General features: G+C 31.7%; 1 protein-coding gene across 2 annotated transcripts in view; it reads left to right on the top strand.

Moving 5' to 3' along the window:
* The window catches only part of LOC126733538 (putative leucine-rich repeat-containing protein DDB_G0290503), a 77,194-nt gene that overhangs the window by 46,489 nt on the left and 4,517 nt on the right, over nucleotides 1–26,188 (top strand). The window lies entirely within an intron of this gene.

Genomic DNA, 26,188 nt, shown 5'->3' with positions numbered 1-26,188 from the left:
CAGTTTAACTTGTCTCATAATACATTTTACCTTAAATAAAGTTTCATGTAACGTTAGAATCGATGATATTTAAATTCCCTTTATAGCGATCAGTTATGTACATATTTGGCAATAACATATATATCTTGAGCATTAAAATTCCCCTTTCTTAGTTCTTTCTTGTGATTGCTTAATTCATCAAATTTACAATTACACGAAATAAAAGATTATTTTTTACCATTTTCTAATATCTGCATGTAATATCCCATATGATATATAAACTTATTCATAATAGTGCAACAATAAGCAACGTTGCCAGTGATCACATTGATATTTCTCGTACTTTCGCACTCTCATTGTTTATTTTGAAACAATTTCATTTATAAATTAAACATATTAAGTAGAGCTAATGTGTGTGATAACTACATAATAAGTACATAACGTATATATATTCTTAATCTTTTATTTTCTTAACGGTACGTGGTATGTATGCAAATGTATATCGAGGAAACGCCAACCCGAGAACGCTTTATTCATTACATGCGCATACCTGAGCAAATTTGATTTTATTAGGGGGATTAACTGGCCCGTTCTGAATATAAATGCTATTTAAACTCGATTATCATCGGCTCAGCTGGAAGCGGTTGGAACAATAGCCATAAATTCGATTTTCTATTCGTGTCGAATTGATTTTTTGCCATATCATCAATAATTGAATTATTATTTTGTGCGCATTAATCGCTCAATTACTGGGATTTGAAAATCAGTTTGGCTAAGATTGGCGTGTCAGGAAATCCACTACTTTCTGTACCATATGGCAACAACGGTGGGGTAGGGTAGCCACGAGCTGTGACGAGTCCGCCCGAATTCTAATAGTATTTTCGTTAAATTTATTTCCGCTAAGAACATTAATATTATTGTAATTATGTTAACAGTTGCGAATATATCAGCTGTTTTCCGGTATTCGGGAATCATCTTGTAAGCCGCCTAGACCTATAGGTAGTACAACGAGCAGCGGATACTCCTCGCGACATCTCGGGACACACGTGGAAGGTCTAGCAAGTATTTAAGGACCCCTCGCCGCTAAATGGCCAGTTCAATTCTCAATACTGGAGCGACTTTTAAATAAAATAAATCAGTATTGTGCATCGAGTAACATTGAGAAAGTAAAAAATTTGGATCCGGACCGAGAACCTACTGCTTTCCAAAAGTTTTTCATTTTGAAATCAGTTATGCGTCATGTGCAGCTGACGAATAATAACTAATAACAAACTAATAACATTTATGAACATCAAAGTACACTAAGTCTAATACATGAATAGAGTATTTTAAATATTTTAAATAAGACGTTCAATAAAAGAATAAGTATTAACAAAATGTTTAAAGCACGAACTACATACCTCAAAATCTAGGGATTAAATAGTTTTTGTAACCCTTATAAGTGGAGATACCCCAATAACAAATTAATTATGACGTGATACCAAAATACTGATTTTCGTGAGAATAATTGAAATTTATTTACAATATATGCAAAACAAAAAAAAATTATAATCAAAATAATTTTACAAAAAAATAGAACAGAAAAAAATTAATATGGAATATGACCTTCTACTGTATTGATTGTTGCTCAAGAACGTCTTTCCATGCTTAAGGATTAAGTTATCCAGATCTTCTTGAGGAATTGCTATTCAATAATGTTAAAGAGCTTAAAACAGCTGATCTCGGTTTTGAAACTTATTCTGACCCTAAAGAACTCTTCCCTGAAGCATATGCCAGGCATGCTCTATAGGATTGATATTAGGTGATTGAGCTAGCCAGTCTAAGAGACAAATGTTCGTTTGATTCTAGCTGTGTGTGGAGTGGCATTATCATGCATTAAAATACAGTTTGCAACAATATTTTGGGCGCACGGAACACCAATAGGTTCTGGAACATTTCTATCGTTACGGTTTGCTGATAAGAAATCATCCAGAAGAACGGGCTCAGTTCAACTCCCATGAGAAATTAAGGTGTATAGAGGAGGCACAAATATACCATAATTGTATCTCCTCTATAATTGTGAAGCTTCTGTGTATAATGGATTCGATTTCCTGTATCAGGTGCCCTTCATAGACGTACTCTGGGAGAATCTGTATACAAGCCAAAGCGAGATTCATCCATAAATAAAACATTTTGTCATTAGTTTTAGTCCCAAGTGACATGTTCCTGAGCCAAGCTAGTCGACTGGCGCGATTCCCTCGATTTAATGGTTGACATCTCCAAGGTCTTCGGCTGACTAGATTACCTTCTGTAATGGCATAGTCTTAAAACAGTCTCATTATAAGTTCTACGCAGATGACTTTTTAATTGTAACGCTGTTACTGTGTCATTTCTTCTAGCTTCTAACTAAACATATCGATCCATATCAGAAGTAGTCCACCTTGGTAGACCCAAATGCCTTTCGCGTATGGTTCCAGTCTCCCGATTCACACAGTTTCACAGGCGAAAGATACAACTACAACAATTTGACGCATTCCAGCCTCAAGCATTCCCACAGCCCTTAACATCTCATTATCTACCAAATGACGGCTAGGCATATTTAATCACTTTAAAAAACACGTTTGTAGTACTAGAATTGACAAAGAACTAATAATATTGTACATTATCGATATTGTGAACTTTAGGTATCTTAAAAAAATAGTTTTTTTTTGTGAGTAAAATATTTGTAGACAAATTTAAGTCGTTACATCAATACATCAAATATTGCTAGAATCGTGTTCCACTGCTCAACATGATAATATAACTAACTAGGTAACAAATTTATAGTTAAATTTTTTTTGAGCATCGCTGTAGAACCTATGATCTAAAATGTCTTAAACTGTGTATGGTCCTAAATCAATTGAATTTTTTAAATTTTTTTTTGAAATGGTAAAAATTGAGTTATAATTTCAATATATCAGGAATCCTAATAAAAAAAGTTACACAAGAGAATAAGTTTATCCCCTCTTTGTTATAGAAAGGCATAACGGAGAATATTGCGGTGTGGTTTATACTCTAAATTGATCCTTATTTTTAAATAAAAATATCAAGAGCTCGTATAAATCTAGTAAGTGTGATAAGTTAAAGATCTCAAAATCTTCATCTGCATGTGTGTTTTTCGAAGATTAAATATGGTCCGTATATAGGTAAGATTTCTTTTTTCAAGCGGTTTTACGCACGCATTTTTATTTATAGCCTTATTGTTTCCACAATAAAAAGTACAATTTCAACTACTATAAAATGGTTTTTTACTAATATTTCCTACAAAAAATAGCCGTCATCATTTTGTTTTGCAATAATAACATTTTCATGCAACTTAAAAACAAAAAAAACGAAACTCTTTAAGTATTTTGCCTGTTCAAATTCAAATTGCCAAACAAAATAATCAGACTCGCCTTTTTTTAATTAGGTTATAAAATGTGAAAAAAAATTAGGTCCATTCTTTCAGGAAAAAACCATAAGGATGGCATTTTTTTTAAACAAAACCTTGGTAAAAATACTTGAGTTCAAAAGACTAAAAATATATTTTTGGATATAAAAAAAGTCATTAATAAATCTTGCAGCCCGGGTTATTCCTAAAATATTCACTGTTGCTGGAACATAATAAGTCTAAGAATATTAATAACTATTTCAGAAAATTTATACGTCAATATTCGGTGAATGTTCATAAAATGAATGTTGTGCCATTAGGAAACCTGTTCGAATGAATAATAATAATAATAATAATTTATTTTATATCAAATGTTAATCTGAATATTAATCCGAGACTCGATTCAGTTAAGCTCGACCGAGAACCATAACTGTACAGTTCTACGGAATTTTACTTAATTATTGTAGGGAGATGTTTATCGTAAATAAAATGCCTCTCGTAAGCCATATTCCATCGAAATCACGAATCATGAAAATTGTTAATTTTTTTCTACCATTATACCTATATAGAAAAATCTTTATAAGGCAGTACGGCTGCCACATAAACTCATTTCCTTTGGTATTTATAGTTGCTGCACTAGGAAGTCGATATGCAGTCGGTTCTGTGGTGGGCACAAGGCCAGAATCTTAACTTTCTGTTATTTATTTTTTTTTTATTTCAAGCGAACTGCATTTCCAGTTCTCTTTGAACAAGTCGTCAATAGCGGTTTTAGTGTAATCAGGAAGGATTTCATTTTAGATACAAAGTATCTAAGTTTCATTATTCTTTGAGTATAGAATATTTTGTATGTCACATTTCAGGCATCCAAAATTTGATTTTTTCATTCAATTATACTCACTGACATAGGACAGACTTATACCTTAAGATGAATAACTTCTTCAAATTACATTTTTAACAATGAGACCGTCTTACATCAAGAAGGAAACGATTGCACGAATTTCTATAAACAAGAAATTATGAAAAAAAAAAATAATAATGTGCTTGGCAACCCAGCATCTATATATACATATCTAGGCATCGACAAAATGAGATGATCGATGTCTGGTTGTGACACCTCATTCCAAAAAACCCGAGCTTCGTGAATAAGCTGTCCCAAAGTGTGTGGCGGACCTCTAAATAAGACAGTAAAGTGTTTTGTAGAAAATCACAGAACACAAATACAATATAATAGAGAGAGCCTTATTAACGTGGAGAAATTGTGGCCCTATACTCAAGCTGAAATAATTCGAACTAATTTTGACATTTGTAAGCCATAACTATTGGCAACCCGCTTAACCAATCAGATTTGAAAGTAGGCGAGGCCAAATTTTAATTTTAATTAAGCGCGGTAACTTAAGAAAACTACTAAATGTCACAACCTACGGGTACTCCACTCGATTAAAACAGATGTGTTCTTTCCAATATATTTCCTTTCCGTTTTTTAAGTTACATCTTTTAATGTACAAAATATATAAAAAGAATTTTCACAAAAAAAACAAATGTTCCTTATACAAATCTGTTTTGATGGTTGACTGTGCAATTTGATGTAGTTTTCTAAATTGGGAAAATATGAATAGAATATAACTTGTAAAATTTAACTTTTGGAATCAAAAGAAATAAAAAATCTTTGTCCGTTAAACAGTTTTACACTTTTCTCACACAACTTCAAAAAAATTTCATTGTGGAATATTGACACACATAAGCCATATGCAAAAACAAAGTATTTTATCAATAATAATGATTATTTAAATTATAGATATAAGAATAAAACACAGAACTGTATAATTTTATGTAAAAAAAAATTATTTAATGATCTAAAAAATAAAAATACAAGATTTCACATATTATAGTACAATATATACAGTACAATAATAGTATTAACGCTGATAATTTATAATACAAAACAAATTGTAATATGTTAATAATAGTGCAACTACTGCAATAAATAATTAATTAGTTCAATAATAAAAAAGTTTTAAAATAGAATTAATAGTAGAAAAGTATAAAACCCAAAATTTTATTTAAATGTGCAATCATTAGATAGATGGAATTGATAGAAGACTGTCATTAAAAAGCTTTATCGAATTAAAGGAAAATAATGTTTGGAGAATGGTTCTGTGTTTAGATATTCGATAGGCAAATCTCGAGCGAGACTTGTCTATCATTTGTATGACAGTATATCTTTGGCAGATATGAACGTCTGATGCCTTAACCATCTCACAATACAAATGTACTGAGTTCTGTTGGTGACAATTTTAGTTGCTATGCTGACTTGAAAGTCAGCAGCATCCTGTATTTTTTGTAATTTTTTTAAATCTTTATTTAGAATTGCTGGCTAATACAAAACATTGCAATATGAAATAGTGGACAGGATAAGACTATCAGACAATCCTAATTTTATGTTAGTACTAAGAAGATCTTTGCTTAAATATAGATTTTCCAGTTTGCAATTTGAAGTTTTAAAGCGATGGATCAACTTTTAAAGCAAATCTTAGTTTTTAGATGCAACGGCTCTCACTGATTTATTTACTAGTTTAAATAATACGGTTAACATCAAACCGAAAATACTGTTAACAAAACAAACAGACATTCTTATATCAAATCTTGCTCAAATTATTTTGCTCAGATTAATTAACGTTATGTAAAATAAAAACACTTGATTCTAAAGCCATAAAAGGGGACTACAAAATTTCTTTTCCACAATTTGGGGAAAAGCCATCAACAAACTGTCAGCAAAAGCTAGTGATCTCAAAGACTTTAAATACCTGAAGCTCATTAGTTTACTATCTGCTATCTAAAAATTTTGAAAAATTATTCATCAAAAAGTTTCTAACTTTGTTACCTTGTACAATATAAATCCGGACTGTTAATATGGTCTTAGCAGGAACTTTGGCACCACTATACAAGTCTTTTACATCATCTCAATTCTACAAAAAGAATGAATTCGACGATGAATAGTAGTCTTGGACTACTGGATTTTAGACGAGCTTTCGGTGCTCTACTCGTATGTGAGACTTTATGCGTGATTAGTAATAATAAGACTTTATTAGTAAACATGTTTCTCCATACTTAAATAATAATACGATAAATCGCAACGACATATATTTTATTATAATATTTTATCAATTATTTTTTAGTACACATATTTTTGTCTATAAAGTTATAAAAACTGGACAACCAAATTTCAAAAATTCACTCTTCTGTATAATACCAGATTCGAAAATTTACTATGTGCCACAGCATAGAACGTCATATTTTAAAAATCCTTTGCCTTTGTTGCCTCAACTTTAGAATAAAACGCTTAAAGCTAGTGGGAATTTAATGCCTTCAAAAAATAACTTTGCACTATGGATGTGTTTTGATTAGAAAATTTCAAAATGTAGCAATTTTTTAAGTGACAGCGTAAATAAAATTCATAACTTTAATAGCCCTCTGATCATCTTGGTCTTTATGCGTCGCTGTGTAATATCAACTGGGCGTTCTTGGATGATTTTGGTAGCATAGACGCTTGTGCAACATTTCATACTAAGTTTTATAAGCTACTAAAAAAGTATGTACTAATTAAAATTCGATACTACGAATTTATGTTTTTAAAAAAAAAATTTATTTCGTTAATAACTAAAATGCGAGTTAAATAATAATAATACATATATAATATGGTATGTTTAAAACAATGGCTTAGCTCTGACTGAATTCGTAAACTAAAAGCGAAAGCATAAAAAGTAAATGAAATTGCTTATACAGCTAAAAATGAACTTAACAAATAATAATGTTTTTATAGAGTGAAAGGGGTATGTAACTCCTCCCTCCTCAGATTCAACTACACGGTCTGGCGGGGTAGTTGAATGACGTCATCTTCGGGTAAGTGTCCTGCTGGGGTGCCTTCTGTATCAGGAAGGGCAGCTTTCGTTCTCAGCTTCAGCTTCTTGTACGCAAAGTAGCTAATGGCAGCTACTAGTGTCAGGTATATAAGGATTGTCCAAATACTGAGGTAGCGGATTGCGTCATGGAAGGACAACAGCTTCGGTTGGTTATGGAGAATCTAAAGTTATGGGATTGCAAGTATTATTTAAAATAGTTGTTATTGCTAACCCGTTTTTTGCTATTGTTAGACATTCAGGTATTTCGCAATTGTAAAATTTTTGGTGAGGAATAATTATTTCGCCATTTTTTATTGTTGTTTTTATTTTAATTACTTGTTCTGATCTAGGTTTGATAGTGATACAGTTGAGTTCTGGTTTAGTTTGATGGTAATGTAGTTTTACTCTTGCATAGGGGGTAACTAAATAACCATGTTTAAAATCTAAGTTTGCTTATAAATCTTTTAAGTTATCTAATCCTAAAAGTCCATTAAAAGTATTATAAAATTTAAATAAATAAAATTTAAGATTTTCTTTTTGGGGTAACTTAAATATTCTTGAAGCTGGTAGAAATGCACTAAATCTATGAGCAGATTTTTGGAATACTGTGCTTACTATAAAAGGGTCATCTTTTATACAATCAGGGTACATGTTAAATGCAATTTGGGGGTCAATAAAGGATTTTGTAGATCCTGAGTCAATTAGGATTTTGATATTTTGTTCGGGGAAAACTATGTAAGGTAGTTCGCTGATATTATTAGCGGTATTTATAGATAGAATTAGGGGTTTTTTGGTCAAAGTTGGGTATCTTCTTGGGCTAATTCTTGAAAATTTTGTTCTTCATCTTCGTAAGGAGCATTTTGTACGGTATAGTCACTTTCTGGGGGTTGATTCTCGAAGTAACCTTGTTCATCATAAGAAGTATATGGATATTCGTCTTCAGTAGAGTCAAGTTCAGTATTATAAACTTCTTCCGTAATGGGTTTAGGGCGGTCTTGGTTATTATTTTGGAAATAATTTCTCTGATTGGAAGTAGAAGGCTGATTTGTGTTATTTGTACAAATCGACATGGGGGTTGATTTCGGAAATTGTCTGTTAGGGTTTGGTCTAAAAACATTATGTTGTTTGCCAAAGACTTCAGAATTTGTCCTTATACGGGGTGGTCTATAATTAGGGTTTTGTCTAATATCGACAGGGCCAGTTGGAAATGATCTGGTTTGATTATTAAAATGTGGTGGCGTTTGATAGTGCCTAGGGGTCATTTGTTGTTGGGGGTTTGTTCTATTTTTATTATTATTAAAGTTGTTACTGTTATGGGGTTGTGAGTTTCTAATAGAATTATTTACATAATTATTTTAAAAATATTTTGTATTATTTTCTTGAAGCACAAATTGTATGGCTTAGGCTAAGTCTGTTGGTCTCATACATCTAATAGTGTTACCTAAGGGATCTCTTAGTCCGGAGATAAAGGTGGTTAATGCTAATTTTTTATACATTTCTCTTTTAATAGGGGCTGTTTGAATAGGTTCATATGCATCTACGTAACTACATAATAAATTTAATATTTCTAAAACTCTATCATAATAACTTTGTGGTGATTCATTGCCTTGTTGGCGTAGCATTACTAAATCTCTATTTAAGCAAGTTTCATCGCATCTGTCCGCAAAGTTTCTATATAAAGTATTTTTTAGTTCGTCCCAGGTGGAGACATTTTGTACATTAACAACTAGTTTTGCATTTCCTGATAATTTACCTATCAAGCTGTTTAATATGTAAATATTTTGAAAATTTGAAATATCAATAATCGATTTACAGATAGCAAGATATCGATTAAGCTCAGATGGATTACCATCGAATTGTGGTACACAGTTTAAATATTTTGTTTTGAATTGTGCCATTTTGTTTTCTAAAAATTGATTTTCTTTTATATCTAAACCTCTAAAAATTAAACTTTGAGTATTTTTTATGTCTTTGAGATTTTCCTTAAGTTTGGAAATATCTAAGTTAAGTTCTAGATTATCTTGATTTTTTATTAATTTATTATCATTTAACACTTCACTAATTTGAGTAGAAGCGGAGCCAGAGCAAGCTGAAGGTTCGATTATTAAATTCTTTAAATAGGAACTTAAATCCTCAATAGACATTTATTATCAGTAAAAATTATTAATGGTTGCACTTACATAAATATTGCGGCAACTGCCATTCTATGAGAAGAGAAGACTGGGTGGCGATGATGTCCAATTCCAAGTCCTAACCCTCGCGAAACTGGTCAATGTGGTACCAATCTCCAATCAATGCGTGGATGCCCAGGATGCACCATGCACTTTACCGGAATTATCACACACTTAACTTTTGGTCTTTAGCCAGAAGTCCAATTTTCGTTCGGAAAACTCTCGACCGATTTTCGATTACCAATTAATCGTAAACGAACAATCAATATACGATATATTGATTTTTGACAATCCTACCGACTGCGCCAATTAAAATTCGATACTACGAATTTATGTTTTAAAAAAAAAACTTTTATTTTGTTAATAACTAAAATGCGAGTAAAATAATAATAATACATATATAATATGGTATGTTTAAAACAATGGCTTAGCTCTGACTGAATTCGTAAACTAAAAGCGAAAGCATAAAAAGTAAATGAAATTGCTTATACAGCTAAAAATGAACTTAACAAATAATAATGATTTTATAGAGTGAAAGGGGTATGTAACTTACTTGATTTATATGTACTCTATATATAGTACTGGTATTCTTCCGAACTTGAAGTTTTAGGCTTAAATGCTTAAAGAAAAATGTTGTAAGGCTTTCAAGAACACAAGTCGTGAGTACCATTAAAGGCAGTTTAAAAGACTGGTCACTCATAAAATCAAGATAAAACTCAAAATAGTATTTCTACTGACTCTTAAACTTTGTGGTCTTATATGGAAGCAGCAAAAGATTCATCGATAATTCAAGGTGAAATGGATGACCCAATGGGAGTGTATGATAATTCAGCAGATATAGGTTTTTCTTTATACACCTAGTGATAGTGGGTCTCATCTTATTTAACCCAGATGAATCTCATTAAATGTTATCAAATTTTTTCTTGGATATTGTAGAGTATTAGAACGATTGAGCACGCTCTAAAGGATATATAAAATAAATACAAGTCAGCCTACGATCTTGTTCCTTGCTTTTACTAAGAGATTGCAGCATGGTCTCAGCAAAACCTCTTACATCTCTTTTTCATGTATCCTTAAGAATATGTACATTTCCTTGTTAGATATTAACAAGGGTGTGTCCCGTTTTTAAAAAGGGGGACGTAGCAGATGGTACACAGACTGATCGCGATTTTAAGCAGCTTTGCTAAGGTATTTTAGAGGGCGTTGTATAACCGGGTCTAGCGTATTTTTTCTGCTCAGCGCATGCTTTTAGATCTGGACGATCAACGTCATCAAATTTCCTTGAATTTAATCAATATCGCAGTAATACCAAAGATGATTTTAGTCAGGAGAACATCGTGTACGTCAACTTTTCAAGTCACCGGAGTATACTAAAAAACTATGCTCTTTCGGTTTTAGAAAACCATTTATCTTATTTCTTAAGTCGTATTTTACAATAAAGGCTTCGATTTGTATGAACTACGAACTACGGTGATTTCAAGTCAGAATTATATATGATTTCATCTAGTGTTCCCGAAGGGTGGAATCTAGAACCACTATTGTTCTTTTTATTAACTTGCTCTTGAATGTTACAACTTACTGTTTGCTGGTAACTTTAAGCTCTATGCCAGGATTAATAGGATGGACGATTGCGTTTTTCTCCAAAGCAAATCAATATCCTTCATAGTTGGTGTGATAACCATAAACTAGAATTAAACCCTCTAAATGTAAAGTCATGACATACTCGAAAACGCATAATATTAAATTATAAGTATTATATTGGTCTTGAATTATTGAGTCGTACTGAGAGTATAGCCACAGATTTACAGAATACTATATATTCTGTAAAACTGTGGTATAGCTAACTTAGGTGTTACCTTCCATTGTCAACTAAGTTTTGTGTCACAATAGATAAAGTAGCAATAGTATACGGATACCACAATAAACATACCTAAACTATAAGTCGATATTGATTTAATCCTAGTTTAACTTTACATTGTGATTGGGGTAAACCATTTTACTATATAGGATCAACTTGCGTTAGTATAAATCGTTAAACAAAAATATCTCTAAACTAAGGAAAAACTACAAACTAAAAGTAATTTAATCTTAATGTTTAAAAAAAGATCTTCAAGTTCTCATTTAAACCGAAATTTAATTTCACTTTTAGGAAGGATATCCTTGCATTGCTATAATTGTGCATTAATGGATCGAATTCAACAGAAACAATTTCAAAAGAAGCGTTTCTTTTTCATTTTTTGAATAGTTCATTGACTACGAAAAGCTCACTTAGATGTTTCCTTGCGATAATAATTAGAAATTAAGCGGCAGATGGTAACCGTCCATTCGATTTCTGACGTTAGACACGCAAATAACAGCAGGAAAATAATACGATTATTCACTATTTTTGTTTTATAAAATTAAATACCAGTTGTATGTATAAAATATGGAAGAGAGTCTAGGAATAGAATAAGAATGCAAAGGGTCGTATTAAAATCCTTAGATTCTGGTTGGTCAAAGTATGATTTTAAGACTGATATTGCTTTATACTTAAGTCAATTCTTTGACTAGTTGTAGTAAGTTAGTTTCGTAGTAAATGAGTTTGCTTTACGTCGGTATACTGTCTAGAATACCTTCACGCATTATCCTTTGTTTAATAGAATGAGCGTTATTGCAATATGTAATAAGCAATAATGTCCAAATATGCCAATACAACAATCACTATGTGATCCTAATGCGTGAGTTATGACAGTGAAGTTCAAATAATAACAGGATGTCTATGAATATCCAATGTGTTTTATTAATATTTTAAGCGATCCTGCCAAAGTTTTCAATTTTACATTCAAAATTCTAAAAGTTGTCTCTAATCGACATTCTAAAATGAATGCCTAGACTTTTATAAGAAATCTAACAATCAAAAATTGCCAGCAAAATCAACTGAGCAAGAGGTCCAAGAAAATGGAGTAGTGAACCTAAATTGTATTGTTCAGGAGTAAGACTATAACATTACAAAATTATACAAAACAACTTAACAAACTTAACTTACAAAACTTAAACAGACAAAACTTACCCAATAGACCGCACTAATAGAAGCAATGAAGCATGGCTAAATATAGTTTAAACACTAATTAAACTATACAATTGACTATAAGTGATTGGACTTTTATCCCTGTTAAGAAAGGTTTTTTTGATTTTTGAATATTGCTTAACTTTCATATGCATCTAATTTTCTGTTGTTATTAAGTGGTTTAAGTAATTTTAAGTTATCTATCCCTACAAAATGGCCAGTATTTAAAATATGTTCGGCCGAACTTGATTTTTCAACCCGTCCATATTTCACATGATTGGATCTTCTTGTTTGCCCTATGTATGTATCTACATAAGATAAATAAGGTCAACTTATTAAAATCATTACAATAATCTCATAGATCCCGGATTCATTGATTTTAATTTTAACTTTTGGCTTTTCTAAAAGATTTCTTAATTTGGAGGAACTTTGACAGACTATCTTAAGATCAAAGGCAAACATTTGCTGAATATAAACAACTTTACCATAAATGTAATAAGAAATAGTTGAATAGAAGTCCATATTTTGTAGGAGAACGTGTATATAAAGATTACAAAAGTCTTTATCTCCAAGAAAAATGCATGTAGGTCACTTAGGTAAATGTATTATGCATTTCGGCTGTGTAAACAGCCATCATCATATACAGAACATTACAAAAAACATATACTTTCACCAAATAAAACAAAAATTACCCGTTATCGGGAATAAAAACAACACTGAAAGAAAAGCAACAACACAAAAAGAAACACACGGTTGTTTTTATTCCCGATAACGGGTAATTTTTGTTTTATTTGGTGAATGTTTACGTATATGTTTTTTGTAATGTAAAATCCCAATGAATTTTATGGTTTTAGAACAAATGAACATGAGTAGAGCTTCAGCGAATCATTTTGTGGCTGGTATTCTCTCTTTTATCTCCCCTCATCTGCTACCTCGTATTATTTACATCATGAATAAATGTTTATCACTCAATCAATTAATATCCTTTACTTTCGAAAAAATCAATTATAATAAAATTGAAACTAGAAAGAATTATATATAATCAACTAAATCAATATATATCTGATTCAGTTGTTATGTTATACCTTCCACTTAGTCAGGTTTTCGTGCTGGTTCTAGTACGACTACCGCGTTACTCACTGTAACAGAAAACTTCCTTAGAAATGCCGACAAAGCCAATGCCAGCTGCTTAGTACCCCTCGACTATAGTAATGCATTTGAGGTTTTACAGCACGACACTCTTTTAAAAAAACTGTGCTGTTCTGGTCTGGATAGTGATGCAATATTGCTAGAGGCATGCTTAAAGGAGTATTTCAGGCCCTTTATTATTCTTAGTATATACTTCTTATATCCCTACTCGTATCAAAAATTGTAAGTCGCATCAGTATGCAGATGACATGCAGATTTACTATTCTTTTTGATAATATTGGTAATGCTTGTCAACTCTAAACTATGACTTAAGTAATATTTTTAAAATATCAAGTGCTCATGATCTCAATTTTATTACTTCAAAAACTAAAATGTTTATTTTTGGCAAAAAGCCATTGAGTCCAATTACAAATTTAATATTAAGTTAAATGAGACTTCTCTTGATTATCTAGTGTATGCATAAGTATTAGGAATCTACCTTGATAATGATTTTCGTTTTGAGTATCATCTGCTGTAGATAAAAATCTTTAAGCTGCAATGGTTTTTAAAATAGCAGGGGGTGTTCAAGTTACCTAAATTCCAAACTATTGAAGTGATACACATGAGTGTGTTACCCAAAGCAGAGAGTTTTATACGGTTCCAAAACATAAGACTGCCATGTTTCAACGATCCTTTAGCTATAATGCTGCTAAATTTTTAAATTCAAGTCAAGTATCTTTAGCTAACTTTATTAAAGTTAAAAAAAAATAAGGGGTGATTTGAGGCTTCTGGCTACACACAGTTCATTTTTAGTATACATAAGTTAATAGCAATCTTCTAATCATATTTTGTACAGTTTGTCACTTGATTTCACATTAAAACAGCACTAAAAAGGCCTTCTGTCTGGCCTTGAGAGGCCTTGCATCATTAGTAAATTTCTAAAGCTACTATGTTATTACTATGTTTCAATAATTTGCATTTTAAATGATTGGAGAAATTAGATAGTGGTACGAGGCCTCCAACCAGGTCACCCAGTTTATACTTAAAGTTAAAATTGTACTAATTAAGCCTTATGTATGGTCAAAGGCCTCGTATCATTGGAAAATTTAAATGCAAAAATTGTAATAATTAAAAGAATTGAGGGGTGGAACGAGGCCTCTGGCCCTCGCACCGCTCTTTTATACTGCAACTTAATGTTTCTTTTTTGCATGGCCTAAGGCATCGCATCACTTCAATATTTCTAAAGTGTTTCAATATAGCAAGAATTTTGATAATTAGGGTGGTTGCATGATGTTGCGAGGCTGCTACGACCACGCGCAAGTACATATTTGTAAATAGTCCTATTAATATAGTTCTATTAATATTTTGTACTGTTTGCTGTCCAGTTTTATAATAAAATTGTACTAGCAGGACCTTATGCGTGGCCAACGGCCTCAAGACGTTTCAGTACAATTTATTATTGGTTTTTTTATTATTTTATTCTGCAACTTATAGGTTTCTTCTTAAAATGGTAATTTTTTTGTCTCTGAAGTTATTGAGAAAAGTCAAGGCGAAAAACAAATTTGAGAAATCCATGTAGTCTCTTTGGGCCTTAGATACAATTTTTAATAAAGAAATAAATAATTAGATAAATAAATGCTGTTTCATCTTTCAGAAACCATCTACTTTTTTTTCTAAAATATATAGCTTTGAATTGTTTTGTTAAACTTTGAGTTCACTTAACGGTGTAACAAATCTCTGTGCGATGCTTAGGTTTTACCATAAGTTTACCTATGTCATACTCATTGTGTTGTAAAAAATTTTCTTCAATTGTCAAAAGCAGGCTTTTAATTTTTTCTATAAATTTAATACAAGAAGGTATAAGTTTAAGTGATTTGAACGCTTCTTCGCATTTTTATTACAATAATTAGTAAGACAAAGATAAACTTCTAGTGAAACGCTTACAGATATGGGTATATATGTTTTTTTTTAATTCTGCTTTTTTAAATAATATTGCAGGGTATTTTCTTCTCAAAACTGTGACAATTTGAAGAATTTCAGGGTGTTTATAGCTTCAGGATATTTTTAGTATAAATTTTGAAATACTACAAATTCATTTAATATTTCGTATAATTATACTAGTTGTCATACAAATATATTAAAATTGTACTAATTGTATTTTTAAATGGGACATTCTCTACCAAAAATGTAATTACTTTAAAAATTTCTAAATTTTTGTACTGATTTTCTTTTTTTCTCTACCATGAATTTTTATTCAAATGTTTTATTTCTTTTCTGTTTTTTTAATATTTTAATATACGCCTTTTAAATCAGAGAAATAGAATGAAGGTGTATTTTTATCCGTAAGAAGTTATGCCGGAACAAATAACCGATAATCCCAAACATGTTTGCGATGGTGAAATCGAAAGTTCTAGTGTCACTGATAATTTTTGTTGCCAAGAATTATGTTCGCGCGCTTTCATTGCACATGTAAATCTGAAAAAAGAGAAACTTCATAGATATGGCGCCAAGGCAAATTCGAGATAAAAACCAATGAAAGGCGTTAACCAGACTGTTATCTTCAAGTTGCAATTAAGTCAAATCCGGTTTAAGACACGTCTCTAAAGCATATCTATTAACCTAAGTTAATCCTGGTTTTAAGGCAAGTAGTAGTTGTCAATTATGTGTAGCGGGTAAACCTATTCCACTGTTGTTGCCAGTTTTACAGAAGAAATCGAATGTAAAATACATCCTAACAGTTTTCTTGGTCACTTGCTTTTTTTTGCAAACCCACCTCACTCAATTTGATAAAGGAAGGTACTTAATATTAGAAGCTAAATGTGCATCACAATTCCAGTTTTGCCAGAATAATTTTAGATATAGTGTAAACTAAGATGATAATTTTCCAAAAACGTAAATAAATCTCTGAACAAGGGAAGCAAATGGGAAGCAAGGAAACAATTTATTGACAATCATGAGCTAACAAGTTAACGACAAATGATAGTATAAGCTAAGTTAATCCCCATTCTGTTGTTGCCAGTTTTAAACAATCATATTTCTATTCACTAATATTTAATATTATTTCTTTAAAAAATTGATACCCCACTCATCCTAACCTTACTTTTCTTTGGAAGGAAGAAGATATCGAGATTATAATGAGTAATTAAAACTTAATTATTGTATAATAGTAATAGATACCACTTCCAATGTGGCCAGAATATGTTCACAGCTTTAGCATAAATAAAAAGCTGGCAACTGCGGAGTAAGCAAGTCAATTTAGCAGCTAGTAAATTGGATCTTCATTTGTCACTGTTAATTGACAAGTGATAGTTTTAATACAAAAGAGATTCTTTTACAAACAACCCTATTTTGTTATTTTGTATTTTATAATTGGAAAAGCTGTATATCTTTTATGGATAATAAACAATGTCTACCTGTATGTTGACAGAGGACAGATTGGAGCACTGCTGCCAAATTTTTCTGCTATTTATTGGTTTCGTTGCCAACAAAAAAATAATTTGAGAGTTTGTGGGTTAATAAGCCGTAAAATGGCTATAAACTATAAAGCATTCAAAATGAGCCAATAAAATTTAAAAAAATTAAATAAGGTTCAAAAAAAATCACACACACCAATAACTTGATGATAAATGACAGCTGACTATCGTTCATAGCGGCTAAATTTTTGTACCTATATTGGTGTTGTAAAATCTAATGTTTTGAACTTTATTTGAAATTAAATTTCTTTTAATTTTCTGTTGTGAAGTATGTCAAACCGGTATCAAGTGTAAACAAACAACAATACATATTCTACAGGTGTGTCTACTAGAAGTGTGTGTAGGGTGAGAGGTGCGTGTAATAAACAGTGTCCTGACGGTAGGGATCTTCAGCTATTGGGAATATCAGCACTGGCGTGACTGAAAATTCCTTGGTTTTGCGTAATGTAAGTGGCTGCTGAGAATCTTCTTTTCTTCCAATTTTGCTCCTTACACAAAATGTTTGCTTCTGTCCAATGTATGTTGAGGCCAATGAACCAAGCGTATACTCTTATTCCTGGTCTGGAAACCTCGACGTTCTTTTGTTCTGACTTCCAGCGGTCGCTTTGTCTCGCCTATATATGACTTTCCACATTCCAAGGAAATTTCGCATACGCAGTTCTTGGTATCAAGTAGGCTTTCTGGTTTGGTCTTCGATACTAAACCTCTATATTTGTCTTCGAAGTGAAGACAGTCTTAATGTTAAATTTTCTGGCAATTCTCCTGAGTTCTCTAAAGCTCCCTTAATGTACCGAATCGTTAAAAATCCTGTATGATCCTCTAGTTGCTGTGACTCTTTCCTTGTCATTTTTGCTACTTCCCTATTAGTAATCTTTATTAATTTTCATGGATACCCATTATTCTGTAAGTCTTTGGTGATGTTTTATATTTTCCTATTGAGGTCAACATTATTATGCACTCCTATATAGGGATTTAATGATTCCCAACTTTGTTGAACCAGGATGACTGCAGTTGTAGTATAAGTATTGTCCTGTGTATGTTGGTTTCCGATAAACTGAAGTCCTTAGGTGCCCATTGATTTTCTTTACAAGAATATTTCGGAGGGGCAGTGCTGACTCAGTTTTCTCATTGTCTCTGATCACAACAAAAATCGAAGACATATCTTTAATGCTCTTTCCGAAACAGCATCAAAGATATTCTGTCAACGCTGGAATGGGGATATAAATTTAACCATAATTCTTGTATGTCAGCTGTCATTATCTTCTAATCTAATTTATAAAGATTAGTTGAATACATCGTCCTGAGTGATATATTTTTTAATTTGTCACTTGTCAACGTGAATATAAGACATTGAAAATTAAATTTACGTACCAGTTCCAATGTTGCCAGTATTTTCATGTTTCTGTTCTAAAAAATATCGTTAAAAGTGACATCACAGATTTACGGCAAAAAGTGACCAAGTTAAATTAATTCATTTTGAATAAATTAGTTTGAAAGTTTATACGCTTATACAAAAGCCAGTTTTACTTGTATACAAGCGCAGTTTTTACATCAGTTGTATAATGTAATCCTAATTTTAATAACTGACATGTATAGTATTTTGACATATTTTTAAATAACTGTGACTTCCAAAAAAAGCAGAAATAATTTGACATATTTATTTGTTCATTTAAAATATTTAAACAATTTTATCTGAAATATAGTAAATTTCGTTTTCTTGTCTGGAAACTGGAAGTGACTTATATCAAGCATGATACTCCGGAGGAATAATATTACTTTTACATAGCTGAAGAAATTTTTTTTTGTTCTCTGGGATAGGTAAAAGATTTTTATATTAGGCTAGAATATTTTTAGGAATATCAGCCGGTCTGCCTCTATCATTAGGTACCTCATGAAACCCTTAAAGTTCAAAAATCTGAATCAGTGTAGTGGTACTTAAAAAGGACACAACCAGGTTGATTTTTCGTAACGCATAATCTTTATCTTAAGCCAGGATAATGTATCTTCAGAATCATCCCTAATTCCGTTTTAAAAAAAAATTGACGCTAAAAGCTTTAACCCCAGAAAATCTGAAAATCGCGGTAAAAAAAAGTGGATGCATAAAATCTACCTTCATATAAGAGTGTTTTTTTTTCTAAGAAGTTGTGTTGTAACACCCGAATGTTAGTGTTTTAGACTACACATAGGAATAAAGCATCTATATACTGGTTTCGGTTTCACCCGCTACAGGTATAGGAGTAAAAGCTGATTTCTTTTATATTTATCGGAATATTCTAAATCCACTGAAACAATCCTGTTCCGATGTCTGATCTGTCTCTTTGACTGTTTTTCTTCGTCCATGCATAGTAAAATACGTTATTCGGTGGTGCTGCTTCATAAATAGTGAAATTGTAAAAACCAATAATGAAATTGCGCATAATTTAAGTGAGTAAATCATTTGCGGTACATCAGATGAAGGTATTTGAAGAATGCTCTGTAAGTCAACGGCAGTACTAAGAAAGGTGGTATATTCAACTGCTCTAATTTTACCATGATTTTTTTCAGTATTTTGCTTAATTTCTTCAAAAAATCTTCAGCAATAGTGTGGTTTTTACACATCGAATAGATTTCGCATTGATCTTTGTTGGGAGTGAAGAATGCCATATATACAGGGTGTTTCACTTTTTTGTAGCAGGACTTTAACAGTATTTAGAAAAATTAATTTTAAGGTAGGTTTCTCATATAAATATTGATCGTCAAACTTTTTGTTTCTGAGATACAGGGCGTCAAAGTTTCCCAAAAAGAGGTTTTTATTTTTTAATATCCGAACTATCAAAGATATTGAAATCAAAATTGGTATAAACAATTCTAGGATGAACGGTCATAATCGTAAATAATGTCATGTTTCTACGTTGGCCAGTGGCGGAGATATGACTAATTAATAATGTTAATGTGACTAAAAAAGTAGCACGCCACTGGATTAAGTCGATTAAACGATCATTTCTAAATAGTGCATTTAATTGTAAACAAAAATGCCCTCTTGATATTTTTTCGTATCTGACTCCGTTTTCTCCTCAAATTGGGTTGTAAAAATCACTTAAGATTTGAAGATAAATTTATTTCAACCGTCTAATAAATCGCAACATAGAACAATACCACAAATACTTATAACTTATTTATAACAAACAACAGATTACAAGAACACAACAAACAATTAACAAATTTAAAGAAGGTGTTCGAAATGTGAACCATTTTCTGCAATACATAATTCACATCGACGAATAACCGAACGTGAAATGTTATTTAAAAATGGTACTATTTCATTACAAGCAATCCTAATTCTATTTATAAGGTTATCCCTTGTTGGAATAGGTGTCGCATACACTCTTTCTTTTAAAAATCCCCATACTGAAAAGTCTAAGGGGTTTAAGTCTGGGGATCGTGGAGGCCACGCTACTGGCCCTCCACGACCCATCCACCTTTCTGGATAATGGGTATCCAACCAGTTTCGCACAATTCTCTCATAATGCGCAGGACAACCGTCAAGCTGGAACCAACTCCGTCTCCTTAAATTTAAAGGAATATCTTGCCACATATTCGCATGCTCCCGTTCTAAAAATTCCAAGAAGGCTGCAGCATTTACCCGTGGTGGCAAAAAATATGGTCCAAAAAGTCGACTGTCATAAATACCAATCCAGACATTAACACTAAATTCATGCTGGAAGTTTTTTGGTCGAATTCCATGTGGATTTCATGCGCCCAAATGTGCTGATTATGGAAATTGACCACTCCACGCCGAGTGAAGTGAGTGACTCATCGCTCCACAACACGTTATTTAAAAAACCTGGAGTATTATTAGCTGCATTAAGAATCCAACGACAAAATGCAGTTCTTTGTTCTTTATCTCCTGGTTGTAATCCCTGAACAGGCTGCAAATGATAAGGACGTCTATGATCCCGTCTTAACACTCGGTAAACACGGGAAGCTGAAATTCCTAAACCAGCGGAAACTCTTCTAATACTTGTTGTAGGATCTCTGTTGAACTCACGCAAAATTTGTTGCCTATTTCGCTCTATTCGAAAATTTACATTATTTTCATTTCCTCGTACATTGCCTAAACCATTCTCAATAATTTGTCGATGGACTCTTACAAATACAGAAGGATGTGGATGCCTTCTAATCGGATATCTGCGCATATATTCCCGGGCTGCTTCTGCGGAGTTTCCATTTGCAACCCCATAAATAAAGTGGATATCCGCTAACTCTTGATTTGAAAACATAAATGGCATTTTGACACAAAAACGATAAGAAGAAATAAATAAATAACACTTTTTGAGAACGCAATTGCAATTTGACACGATAATACTAATATGACATTTACATTTTATGACACTGTTTTTATTTCATGGCACACTATTCAAATTATTAAAATAAATTAATATAAATAACATTTCACGTTCGGTTATTCGTCGATGTGAATTATGTATTGCAGAAAATGGTTCACATTTCGAACACCTTCTTTAAATTTGTTAATTGTTTATTGTGTTCTTGTAATCTGTTGTTTGCTATAAATAAGTTATAAGTATTTGTGGTATTGTTCTATGTTGCGATTTATTAGACGGTTGAAATAAATTTATCTTTAAATCTCAAGTGATTTTTACAACCCAATTTGAGGAGAAAACGAAGTCAGATACGAAAAAATATCAAGAGGGCATTTTTGTTTACAATTAAATGCACTATTTAGAAATGATCGTTTAATCGACTTAATCCAGTGGCGTGCTACTTTTTTAGTCACATTAACATTATTAATTAGTCATATCTCCGCTACTGGCCAACGTAGAAACATGACATTATTTACGATTATGACCCTTCATCCTAGAATTGTTTATACCAATTTTGATTTCAATATCTTTGATAGTTCGGATATTAAAAAATAAAAACTTTTTTTTTTTGGGAAACTTTGACGCCCTGTATCTCAGAAACAAAAAGTTTGACGATCAATATTTATATGAGAAATCTACCCTAAAATAAATTTTTCTAAATACTGTTAAAGTCCTGCTACAAAAAAGTGAAACACCCTGTATAAATATATATTTTATTAATTCGAGTTTTATTCGTTGGTGCCCTTTTTATCAGGTAAATTAAACAATCCATTTAAATAAAGTTAAAAAAAAGTTTTTACATACTTGCATGGTTCCTCCGTTCCTCTTTAGATGATATTTACGGCAAGATTCTTTTCTGACACCTGTGGCGGTACGAACTCGATGTATGTACCTTAGGAAAGAAACTAGAAAGACGTCAGATAATAAAGCCTTTTTGACGGCCAAATCCATTAATTTGAACAATTACAGGTTGGTTCTTCTTGTGTAAAGTTGAAAGTACAATTAATTTTACATTTGCTACAATCTACATGCTATTTAGTACTATATGGCAAGCACACCTTTTTTTGATTTTTAATTATATTCCGCTTCTATGTTTCAGAATTAGAATCTTCTCTAACGGCAACTCTTTTTTGATAGAGGCTCATCACCATCCGAACTTTCTTTATCTTCCGGAACATATTCATCACTACTGTCAAATACAATTTTAGGTACTTGCTCATATATTGGAGCATTTTGTACACCACAGATTGACGGAAGGCTTTTTCTACAATATCTTCTCCTGTATTTTCCACATGGTGAACTGCCAAGTGCGTGTTATCTTCAAATAATGTAAGAATTTTACCACAACGCCGACAAAATAAACCAAACTTTGCAAATTTGAATCAGCTTGCTACGGCGAAAACTTAAACAAATATAAAAACACGCTTCTCTAGTAAATTTTATTGCTATAGATTTTAAATAATTACTCTTATTTTTTACCTCCTTTTGTATACATTTTATTTTTGCAAGATCAAATTTTACCAGTTTTATTTAAAAATTACCATAATCCAACAGAAAGCATAACCTCCCAAAATGTTAATATTCTAATATTGCGATATCATTAGTTATTTTTGCAGTTACATATCTTTAGTTTTAGCACAGAGCGACAATATTAACTTTCCTCAGGTACCCATTCTGGCTTAAAGCTGTCTGCTTATATAAAAATATCACCAAAACAAACACATATTTATTACACATTATGTGAAAAAAATTCCCAGGTTGACTTAGTTGGATATGGTCATTACTCCTGTAACCTTCCTAGGTTTGCATCAATAACTTTAAAAGGTATTGGATTTGGTCACTTTTTTTGTCATCAAATTATTTCTGCATGAATTACGAACTTCTTAGTGAAATGTATTTACGTTCTTCAATAAGATAAAAGTTTAAAAGTAGCAACACTGGTTTTATATGTAAGATTAGCCTCTACTCACGGTTTAAGAAATGGTCAGTGTTTTCAGATTTATCTGCGATTTACAATTATAATAAATAGGTTTTAATTAATTAGTATCTCAAATAAAGCGACTGGTAACAATTGGAAAATTATTAAGATGTTTTATTTTTTTTCCGTTTCTAGTTTTCCTACTATTAGTGTCTATTAGAAAAATAGTGTAGTAGGATTAGCCCAGTCTGAAAAACAGCGAAACTGGTAACACCGGAGGGGTATTTACATTTAGCCATCAGCCACGGTTGTTAGGTGTCATTTGTCATTAAGTGGTTAGTGGTGGCAGTGATGTTACATTCATTTACGTTACTATAAAAAATATATAATTTATCTATTAAGCTTTTATTGGCTCATCCTGATTCTTTTTTTCAAAGTCAAAAATAAACTTAAATTAGGATAGGCTGGTAGACCGATAAATAAAAACAAACATCAAATCACAAAAAAAATAATTAAGGTTATGTTTAAAATTTGATAAAAGGAGGGATATTTTTAAAATTGAAGATTCGTTATGGACATCGCAAAAATAACTATTTCTGTATCAGCTGGTCTACTGCCCAAATTGTGTCAGGTTTTAAGGAAAAGTATAGGTTGCATAGAAGTTGGAAAAGAACTAAATCATTAGTTGACTATAATGCTTAAGCCTTGCGAGCATCCATAGTCTTATATGAGTACAGCATATAAAGTTTATATAAGAAATACTGAAAACTCTATACGTCATAATTTCAAGAAATTATGGAAATTTTCACTACAAGAAAGCAACACATCTAGATTACCTAATATTTTGAACAACAATAACAATTGCTTGTCTACTCCCCTGCAAATTGTGAATGTTTTTTAAATTTCTTTGGTAGTGTGTTAAGCTCCACTATACCTGCCGATTTCAGTCATATATTTTTTAATTAAATCAAGTGGATGCATTATCATCCTTACAAAAACAAAAATTAAGGAGATTGTAGGATTTGATAGTTTTCTTTCTTTTCTCTTACGTGATTATACTTCTGCTTTTATTCAGTCTAGGTCCAACCTCCATTTTTTTCAACTTTTCTCCTTTGAGACTTGCATTTATAGCATCCTGTTTCACCAAATTAAACATCATATTTTATCTAATAGGGAAGAATTTTTTCATTGTAGATCAACAGTGCATATAAGGCTATAAATTGCAAATATCAACTTAGTGTAATCTACATACATTTTGCTAAGGCCTTTGTGTGAATGATATTAACATGAGTCCTGGCAGAAAGTTTCCACTGTTTTTCAATGATATGAACGTTTTTTTGTCTTGTTAAAAATCTCCATGAACGCATGCAGCTGCAAGCAGATTTTGATAGAGTTTATAGATGATATGAAGTTAACAGATTCTCTCTTGACCTTCAAGAATGTAAGAAGATGTAAATTGCTTTCCTCAAAATGAGATTGACTTCGATTGCGTAATAAATGATATCACACTTCCAAATCGTGAACTGCAGGTCTGTGGTTGATAAAGAGCTTACCTTTAATGCTGATATAAATGCCAACATAAGATCTTGTTTAAGGATCCTAGGCTTCATTTATATTATATTTTCTAATATGTATTACAGCAGACCAATATCTTTTTTAACTCCCTAGTAAAATCACGCCTATTGTATGCATCTTTATTCTTAATTTTTCTTAATTCTCCTTCGGTTTCTTAATTATGCAGTGCATATGTATAAACAGGCTAGACTGAGTTTTGTCGAAAATTCTACAAATATGTTAGTTTTAGGATGGTTAGTGTATATGCTGTGAGGGAATTCGGTAATCAGTTATCGCTTTCAAGGTTTAATGCACTGTCTCTTTATCAATCTGCTGTTTGCAAAAATTTATTATTTTTATGTAAAATATGCAACAATTAAATTGATGTTTCAGATCTCTTATCAGCTTTGAATTTAGCTTATGGCAGCGATTTACCCAAGAAAGAGCCTATATATAGAGCGGGCAACTGGTTTAATGATAATGATCTTAATGTGGTTGGTTATGAAATTGTGCATGATTTTAAAAAATTAAAATCTGCTATTTCAGGTAGAATTAGATTCTTAGTTATTTAAGCATTTGATGTATTACCTACTATTATTTTTATATTGTACTAGTTAGTAAGTTTGATCTTGTTATTTGTTCGATTACTGAATTTATGACTGAATTTTATTATGTATTATCTTTCAATATTTCAATAATTTTCCTATTATTAGGATTTGTCTCATGTTGGACAATAAAGTTTTAAATTTGAATTCTCTATTCACGGCTGTCATTTGTCATTAATTTACTGGTATATAGTGCCAGTGTTGTCACATTGATTTACATTACTATAAAGCAAACTTCTGATCTACTTTTTATGCTTTTATTATATTGGCTAATCCTGAATGTTTTATAGTTAAACCGCTTCACGGTAAATTAACCCATAATACTGATTTTTTTGGCAACGAATTCAAACGGCGGGTCCATGTCCCAATTAATATTTATTTCTTACCGGAATGACTAACTGAGATATTTTAGCTGTCGTCAATTCGTCACACACTCGCGCTATTTTCAAAACGTCTGCGACCTTCATTTATTTTTTCCTAATCGAAAATGTCACCCTCAGAGATAATGAATATAGCGCCCACCACCTCATGTCACGTCAATTTACCATATTTACTTTATGTAAATTCTCTCGCACATTATTTTAATATAAATTTACATAAATTTACGCTCGGGCAAAAGACAAGTGGCACCACTTCACTCGGTCGTACCGTACACGAGTGCTATTA

This window comes from Anthonomus grandis, chromosome 2, assembly GCF_022605725.1.
Source record: "Anthonomus grandis grandis chromosome 2, icAntGran1.3, whole genome shotgun sequence".
NCBI classification, from domain to species: domain Eukaryota; kingdom Metazoa; phylum Arthropoda; class Insecta; order Coleoptera; family Curculionidae; genus Anthonomus; species Anthonomus grandis.
Note: the sequence above shows the minus strand (reverse complement) of the source record. Positions and strands in the feature narration are given on the sequence as shown.